This window comes from Peromyscus eremicus, chromosome 2, assembly GCF_949786415.1.
Source record: "Peromyscus eremicus chromosome 2, PerEre_H2_v1, whole genome shotgun sequence".
Taxonomy (NCBI): domain Eukaryota; kingdom Metazoa; phylum Chordata; class Mammalia; order Rodentia; family Cricetidae; genus Peromyscus; species Peromyscus eremicus.
In genome coordinates this window covers 11,301,794-11,311,771 of record NC_081417.1, presented here as the reverse complement: position 1 = coordinate 11,311,771, position 9,978 = coordinate 11,301,794, and positions in this window count along the sequence as shown.

Below are 9,978 nucleotides of genomic sequence, written 5' to 3'. Positions count from 1 at the left end.
CTTTAGAATGAATTAACTTTTGCTGCACTGCTGAACATATGAAGAAAAATTGGCTCAACAGAAAAAAAAATCACTTTACCCTCCCTCCTCCTTTTGGCTGATGGGACTCAGTACTGCAATCAAAATGAATAGGATCTGATACAGAAGGTGGTGGGTTTGTCGGCGCTGAAGATGCCCATTTTGACACACCCTCAGGCTATAATACATTACAGAGCTCCAAGAAATGTCTGAGCAAGTTTCTGGCTGGTGTGAATGGAGTCCCAGGTAAACTGCTGTGAAATAAGCAAGTTCAGGTACTACAGAGGTTAATGTGATGGTAATTGTGTCCATACTAACGCAAAGGAACACTATGCCTTTGTTTTACCTTAATGTCCACATTCAATGACGCTAACAATACATTCTCCCAGCAGGTTCTCAGGGCTAGTTGAGGATAGATTGCATTCTTCTATTAATTTTCCATTCCAAACCTCTCAAGATGTCTATTAAAAAGAACATGCTGGGATTGACTTGCGTTTTAGATTTACTCCTATGTGTCATTTCACAATAAAGTGATGTAGTTGTCTTCTCTAAGTCCCCATATTGAGTTACATTTCAGTTAACAAAGTCTTTAAGTGATCTCCAATTAATAGAACACACACACACATCTTTATACACATATTTTTTTAGGCTATGATAATTAATAGTATCTAAAGTATTTCAATAACCATGTTATTAGGTAAGATGTCTTATAAGCATTATCTTTTAAAACTATTATTGTGTTCATGCATATTGTGGGTACAGTTGATATGTGTATAAAATATGTCTTTTTAAACATTAAAAAACATTTTGATTAACAGGCATGATGATGCATACTTATGAGATATAGTATGACATTTCTGTGTATGTAGACAGTGTTCAGAGATCAAATCACGATTAACATTTCCATCTTACATCATGCTGCATGCCACCAGGTTCTCATACCTGGACTCTAGCTCCTGCGGCTTTTTCTCTGACAACCACAGATACTGCTGCTGTCTGCTAGGTGCCTGGGCTGGGGACCAGGCCCCTTTCCTTTGTCCCTACTCCTGCCTCCCCATCCCAGCAGTCTCCGGTTTGCCCCTACAGCATCCTCAGGACCTCGCTGCAATTCGCTTTCTCCCGATTCCCCAGTGGCAACTGAAATCAACTCTAATCATTGAAATCAGGAGGAAACCACGAAATTAGTGTTTTAGAGAACAGAAAAGGAATTGTTTGTCTGAAAGGATCTTAAACTGAACTGCTGGATATTTGAAGCTGTAATTTTTGGCAAAAAAAAAAAAAAACTATATTGAAAAGCTTTATAGAAATGTGTAAGGAATGGAACCTGCCATTTTGAAACAGATGGGGAAAGGTTTTTTGTTGTTTTTTTTTGCCGAGTCACAGCAGTAGGACGAAGTGGTCACAAAGCAGAACTTTGGAGTAGAACAGCTCCAGACTGAAGTCCATGTCTTTTCTTGTAATTCATCTGCTGCAAGTGCTCTAAGATACCCGTGACAGATTTGGTTCTGTCAAGCCAACAAAGCAGGATTAGTGTTAGTTGATTAGGAATATGTAAACTTTGTGAGACAGTGCAGTTCTGCAGAAATATTATCGGTTTTACCTCCTTACACCAGACATAGCTAGCTAGGTTCTCCAGGGCTCATGCTGAAGGACCATGGACTGAGACTTTCTGAGATGAAGCTCTTTGTCCTAGCATGGCCAGAGACACCTTTAGTGAGACTCAGATTCAGATCAATCTTCTACGGCTCCCACTTCACCTCCTGGAGTGGCATCCTCAAAAAGAGGCCCCTGTTTATTTTGTTTGGTGGCATAGGAGCTTTGGCCTAGAGCATTAATAAACTTGAAATAATTTATAAATGGGCATTGTATAAGAGAACTGTATTTTCAAGTCTTATGTATTTTTCTGACTGCCAGCTTGAACTCAACTAAAATGCTTACAAAAAATGATTGATCCTCAAAGCTCCAAAAAGGAACTCCAGAGTTCTACCCAGTGCTGTACCAGCCCATGATGAGACCATCACTCAAAGTCTATAAGTGTAAACAAACAAACAAACAAACAAACAAACAAACCCACGAAGGTGGTAAGGACACATTTTAAGCAGAAATATATTCATGCAGTAGGGCAGAGGTTCTAGACTGAATTGGTATCAGATTTGATTTTTACAGAGGTGGGTAGATCTTTAAGATGATAAGTGAAAGAGAAGGGATGAGAGCAATCAGGACTCCCATAGAATCAGAGAAGAAAACATCACAAACAGAGGTTGTGGGTCATTGGTGCATATGAAACCATCTGTTCTCCCTGCCTGGCCCTTATTAATGGTAGGGTTTCCCACAAAGGCTCTAACTTCAGGATCTGGCTGGGACAAAGACAAAATGCTTTTGATGTCCACAGTTTTTGCAGGCAAATTCTTTAATGCTACGGGGAATAAGATTATTCTAGAAAGCAACCTTAGATTGTTAGACAGTATGTTAGTGTTTACCCAAGTTTTTATCTTTTTACCTTCAGTGTTGGGATGAAATCTATGGCCTTGTGCATGCTAAGTTAATACTCTGCCACTGAATACTGTCCAAGTTTTTATAGCTCATAGCTAGGACCCACCAAAGAAGAAAGCCTAGAGGAGCCTCGCCAGAACTTGATCAAGGAGGCGATCTTTGTCAGATCTCAGTTCTTAAAAGTTTCCTGTCTGTATTCTTTTGCTGACTCCATGTTGTAGTGTATGAGAAAAGAAGCCTCAAGAGTACAGAGGCATTGTTTCACAAAAGAAAACCAATCGAAGGCTGTTGGTTTCCTCGGCATTATCAAAACTCTGTGTGAGTTTATTAAGAACTGAATAGAATGCTACTAGACGATTTCTATTTGTAATGGCATATTAGATGGAATTCAAAACAAACTAGATAGCTTTCTAGACCATTGTCTCCACACTACAGATGACAGATGTTAGATGGGACAGGGTTGGTTAAAATCGACCCAGCCAGTGAAGAGAGCTGATGCAAATTCACCACTGGCCACATCTGACTGTGTGGACTGTACTTTCGGTCGTCAACATCACTGTAACACAAAATAAAGCTTTGATGATTCATCTTAGAGCAGCCTCAGTCTTTAATTTCTTCTGCTATTTTCATCAAGTGTTTTTCCTCCCCAAACACATTTTCTAGAAAATAAGCCCCCAATCCAAACAATTTAGGCTGAGGTTCTGTCAGACAAGTTAAATGCCTATTTGTCTCTCCAATCACTGGTTCTGTTAATTTAAAAAAATTTAGTCCTCGTAGTTCCAACATATATACACAATGTGCTGTGATCACACTCTCACTGTCCTGTCTTGCCCTCCTCTTCCTCTTGCAAAGCCTGTTCTTCATAACACTCATTCCTGATTTTAATGCCTTTGTGTGTGCCTCCCTGCATTTAACTGAGGCTGCTTCCGGGAGCTTGTGTGCAGTATTCTTTATTTGAGTAAGGAAAGCTTACTTTGGCTGCATCACAGAGTGATATTATTCCTCCTTCCAGGTAATCTATCACGAGTTAGGGAGAGGTGAGACCTCATCAGCCCCATCCCCATCTAGGGTCCAGATAAGCACTGCTGCTGTGAGATAATGGGTCCAACAGCCATGTCATGTAATGGAAACAACGTTTACTGCATATCTACCCATCCTACAGATCTTACATTCTTCTTGTCTCCTTTTTCTTGTCATTCCCTGGGCTTTAGATCCCTCCAAAGCTGATATAGACGTTCTGTTTAGGACTGGGTACTCAATGGTTACTTATTTTCAAAAGTTCAGCCACTATGAGTCTCTGCATTAACTATTATCAAACAGAAGATACTCCAACTGAGACTGAGAACAGTATTAATACATGGGTATACACATAAACATTTACAAGGCAGTTTGGTCCCATATCCACTTAGCAAACTAACAGTAGTAAGTTTCCCTCCCCTTGAACTCCCTAGTCATGGGCATTTGAAGAGGTTTACAGTACCAGGCATGAATTATCTCCTGTGGTGCAGGCCTCAAATCCAATCAAGAAATGAATGATTGGTCACCCACATAAAACTCATGACACTATTGCACCAGTAGGTACATCTTGTTTGGCAGGTTGTTATTGTAGCTCTTGGGATTTATAATTGCAGAATGTGGTCAATAACTTTTCTCCCCCAGCAGCTTGCATAGTACTTTCAGGCACTATGAAAACTAGCCATCAGGGATGAAGCTTCCAAGTTAGTTCTAGCTTGATTTCTCTGTGTTTAGCAACCAAAGTTTGTGCTGTCTTTAGAAATAGGTTGTTATCACATAACTCTGCTGGGAAACCAAAAGAAACAGCAATAACATAATATTGGGGGTGGGGCTCTGAGGCTCTCCTGCTGAACATCTTATAGAGAAGTATCTTATACCTGGGATACAGATTTTTTTAAATGACCTTTGCCTTTGGGAGCTGCCATGCAGGGTGTCTTTATTTAAACTCTATTTTAACACATATGTTTTAAATTAGTTTACAAAATAGCAGGTATCTATATGTTTTGTTTTCATACATTTTTACTTTGGTTAAATCTCCCTCCACCCCATTCTACCTCCCATTTCATACCCCTATCCTGCTTAAAACTTTTTACCTCTAATATTCACTTTTAAACACATGCAAAACACAAGTTTCTTAATGTCTTTCTATTTAAATACTTTAATTTCGTTTACCATTAGGGAAACTAGCGAGAACAATTTGTATCTAGGTTCTGGGACAGGATTGGTTTTAACCTTTGTCACAATGTACTTGGAGTACACCTACATTTACTTTTTTGTGCAGCAAATATTCCAAATAGAAAAAACCCCACTAATGAGCTGCCTTCTGTTTGATTTCCTTGGTACTGTGAGAATTTATTCACTGAAATAAGGTAAATCAGCTGGAGATTGATCGGGCATGAACTAACAGAACAAAGACTCCCTTATCACTCTAGAAGAAATTTTATATTCAAGCCATAGATATGAGATATGAAGGTAATGAAACCCATGACATACCTCAGTGATATAATTGGGAAATTAGTGTAGTTTCTGGGACTTCAATAATCATCCTTTCATTCTTACATATTAGCTGTAATTTGGAGGGACATTTCACTCATTTTAATTGATTATGGTAATGGAAATGAACACTTGTAACTACACAGCAGAGGGTTTCTAGCACTTAATGGAGCACAGTCTTTAGTGTGTTGGTTTTGTTTGTTTTGCTGAGCAAGCATAACTAATGGTTGTGTTTTATTAAATCTCATTTCTACTTAGGCACCTTCTTAATTGATTGTTTAGTCAGCCTATCATATCCATGGTATTAACAACATCCTTTTAATTTTTGTTGTTAACATGAATACAGTGATAGTTGCAGCAGGAGTCACATTCCCTGGTGATGCTACAAGTACTTTGCTGTCCGGCAAGTCTCATCAGTGGGTTTGGTACTATTTTGGAGGTTCTATCTCTAGTTTTAACTTTCTCTATTCTCTAGTACTAAAATGTCTACTATAAAAATCTAGCTTATCACATGCCCCAAATAAATATTGTATATTCAAAATAAAAATTTTCTCATTTTCTAAAGTATTGTTTCTCTTTGTGAACTTCCAATTTATTGTAATGACACCATCATTCTTCCAGACACCAAGATGCAATGTTGAAGTCATTACTTCTCCCACACCAATATGGTAATGTGATTAAGCCCGCAGACTTTAGGCAGATTTGCTGGCTTTTAGTCATATCTTTGCCAATTATTAACAGGGGGACTTTAACAATATATCAATTATTGTGAACGTATTGTTTTTAGAAAAGTATATATTGTTAATATTTATATGTCTTTTGGTGCATGCATGGAGTCATGCTATGTGAACAGTAAGCTCAATAGTGGCAGAAACAGCTAATGAATGAAAAGCATTTGTAGACACAAAAGAGAATCTGAAATTTAAAATAAAAATCAAATTTGACATTTATTCTATCAATTGGATTGCCTCTTCATATTGCTAAGAATGCTACATTCAATAACTATTAGCTTGAGAAATGATTCTGAAATAGTTCTCATATTCAGATAAAATATGTAACATGAAATTTATTAAAAAATTTAATCAGTAAATATATCCTTAAAAGCTTGCAGAGATTGTTGCTAAATGTAATAAAATTATTAGCAGGAATTTGATTGCTCAAAGATATATTTGCTTTCATTGATAGAAATTATTAACATTTAAATACAGAATTCAATATAATCAAGAATATAGTTTCATATAAAATTACACTAAGGAATAATGTTTGTTTATTTTAATGTAAGAAAACATGACTACCATAGAGAATGAAATGGTATTAATAAATAACCAATAGTATATTACTCATATAGAGGAGATTTTTAGTGTTACCATTTGAACACATTGTTATCACTAGGTACAGAATAAAAAAGTTAATAATCAAAAGGATAGCACTAATTGTCTCTATTTTTGGAAAACAGAGTGATCTTTTATCCATAAACACTGCATTCCAAGACTCCTAATGGATATCTGAAACCAAGGATAGATGTGCATATATGTATAAAGATATACATATATATGCATGTGTACACACACATATGATTTTCTCTATACATACAGTCTTATAATGGAACTACATTTACAATTTGAAGCAGTAAGAGATTAATTGCAATAACATTAATAAAATTTCATCATAGTACAGCATATTGTACAGAATTTAGGTATGATCTCTCTCAAAGAATATTAATTTTATCTATTTCCCATCCTTGTGATATAAAATTAGATAATGCCTGAGTGTTGAAGTGAAGTGAGATGAAGCATAGATAGTGTGATACAGTGACAAACTACTAGGTAACAGTTTCTCGAACTTTTATTTTGTAGCAATTGCCTCACTGGTGAAATTTCCATTCTTCAGTGAAACTCTTTAAGACACAGAATATCTTAAAATGTAAGTGATAGGAATTCCAACCACGCCCCCATGGTCTCGCATGCCCAGTAGGACACTTACTCATTTCTGCCTAGTCATTTCCAGGTTATACGTCCTGTGTAACCCATGCCCCATGGCTTCATGGTCACATAATCTCACGGCATGACCATGTGATCTATGCGCATGCGTGGATTAGCCAAGTAGGCCTGTGTGGCCAGACGTGAGTTGGCCTTTAAAAGACAGCCCCCATGGTCCCCAGCCTTCTTCTCACACGTGTCCTTCCACAGGCCTGATCACATCTGTCTCTTTCTCCATGTCTTAATACAACCCTTGTTAGCGGATTCTGTCATGTTTCGTGACTTTTCCTTGCAGGGTAAAAGCACCACTAAAAACCATCAGTAAGACTTATATGAAAATAACGCATTCCATCCTATTAGGAAGTTCCTTAAAACTCCTGCAGTAAACAAGTCAAAAGCTTCAGGAAGTCCCTGAAAATGACTATATCCACTAGGTTCCTCCCTCCTCAAACTTACATGGCCAGAAAATACTGCTGAGAAGCACTCTCAGACAAGTTGAGCTGTCTGGAAGAGACACTTTCCAATTTGTTGAGCTATCTTCAAATTGTTCAGTGATTTCTAGGTTCCCAGCTTTCATGAGCCATCATGCATGTTGTGGTGGGCTTTGGTGAGCCATTTCTGCCCTTTAAGTAACCCTTCACCTACATTTCTCTAAATAACCCCAATGAGACTCATTGGCCCAGCAAGTTGGACTTCAGTGGTATCCATACCTCAATCTGTCATTGGCTCCCTCTCTGGGGTAAGCGGATGTTTGGTCATGTATACCCATGAATAGCGTCACAACAGCACACACACTGTGATGCTGTGCCAGCCACTTCAATAACTGCTCTGTAACTAATGGGCAGGTGGCATATGCAGGGTGCTAACTTAGCAAAGGTCTTCGTGCTGGGAGCACGCTGGACTAAAACATCATCATTTTATTCTGAATGGCATATAAATGAAACAGGAATTATTTCTATCATTTTTCCATGAATATTTTCAGGCCACAGCTAGCCATAGGTAATTCAAATTGTATATAAAGTAAAGTACTATATCTAAAAGTTCAAAATAGGCTGAATTTGAAGTAAGTGACAACTTGGATTTTTCCTTTTAGGTCTTGTTATCATTGTTTAAATTTTAACTAAGAAGATAACTTATGTCCTTTTATAAGTTACAGAGTATAAGTGCTAGCAATCTAAGAATGAGTATATAACAGGATAGATTATATATTGTATATGAGATGTATAACTTTTTATATATTTTACATGTAATATAAAATGTTCATACATGTAGTATAGGAGAAACTGAAAAGTTAGAGGTGTTATCAACAAATGCATTATAAACTAATAAGATGGGAGGCATGATTGCATGTCCCTGTAATTCAGTCCCTAACAAAGGAAAGGATAGTGAATTTGAAGCCAGCTTTGTCTACACAGTTAGAACTTTCCTAACTTAAACAATAATAATAACAACAAGCCCACAATCAAAATAAGTTCAGACTATGCATTACTATTAGTAGATAATAGTGATTCTTTTATTGATGCTAGATTTGAGCCTATACTCCAACAATGAATATAAATAAATTCGACTAATCAACATTAATTCATCTGCCATGTTCAGAAAATGTGATATAGAAACAAAGGAAGCCCCTCCCATAAGGAGCTTATGCTCTAACAAGAGAGCACATGGAGATAAGGGATAATCATCTGCTGCTTCATGCCATGTGTGAAGTATGGATTGCATGCTGTACTAATCCTGAGAGTGCCACCTGGGCCTGGATCTTTCATATGAGACAATGGGTTGGGGAAAGGAAAGATTTTCAAAGATATTTTCAAAGATATTTCAAAAAATACAGTTGGTAGGTATTTCACACTCCTCAGAGCTCTAGACACAAACACGTATCAGTAAAGGAAGTGACAATAGTCTTACATTGAAAGATAATACAAGTGTTACAGCTCTGAGGGGAAAGGTGTCCTGGCAGTCAGGAGCCAAGGAATATGGCAAGTCACACTGTACAACAAACCTCACACAAGAGATTTATTGGGAGGGAAGAACTCAGGAGGATGGCTGCCTCTGCTTCAGTGAGAAGCAGCAGAGAATGAGCAGAAGACAGGGTTTATATAGGATTTCTTGGGAGTGGAGCTTTCCAGGAAGTGGGCTTTTTACTCTGTAAGGCGGGGCCTAAGTACAGCCTGTTGGGCAGTTAGATTGTTCTGTGGGTGGAACCTGGCATTGGAGGTGCTCAGGGGCTCACAGACTATATCATAGTTCCACTGTCTATGGCATCAGGACCTTCTGTTCTTCCAGTTCTTAGTGCAAGAAGCTGCAGCAACTGTCCCCTGGGGAATGTCATAGAACTGTCCTCTTGGCTGCAGTTGCTGTTTTTGGCAACATTATTGGTTTTGGGAAATTATATCTCTTACTCAAGTAACCAAATAGCAGTTAGAAATAATAAGTAGAAGAATATAAAAATGCTGACTTGAAATCTGTCTCCCTTGAGTTTCTGTAGCTCCAACTGATGGACAATCGGCTGTGTTTTCTTTAGTTTGTTGCCTGATAATGTTCTCTTCTGGAATGCTCTGTACTTTGTGAAATGAACTTGCATTAAAAAAGCACATTAGACTTGAGACAAATGAAAAATAGAACAGGAACAGACAATTTCATGCAGAAGCTCAAATACCTTAATCTTTCTATCAATTTGTATGGGGCTGTGCTCATGAATTCATCCTTGACTTGAATTTTTCGTTTATAATAAAACATTTTCACAATTCCCTTATTATTCTATTACTTAATTAACCAATATATCTGGAAAGTATCAAGTGCTGGCATTGGCTTGATGTTCTTATGGCTTTTAGTCTAATAAATTGTGTGGGTTCATAGGACTTTTAAGTTGCACCATTTGGGCTCTGGAGAAAAGTTCTTTCCTAACTGTCTCGAAAGTGAACAGATACACTCTTTTAGCCTTTATTCAGTGTGCTCTCTATTAAGAGACTCTGTTGGT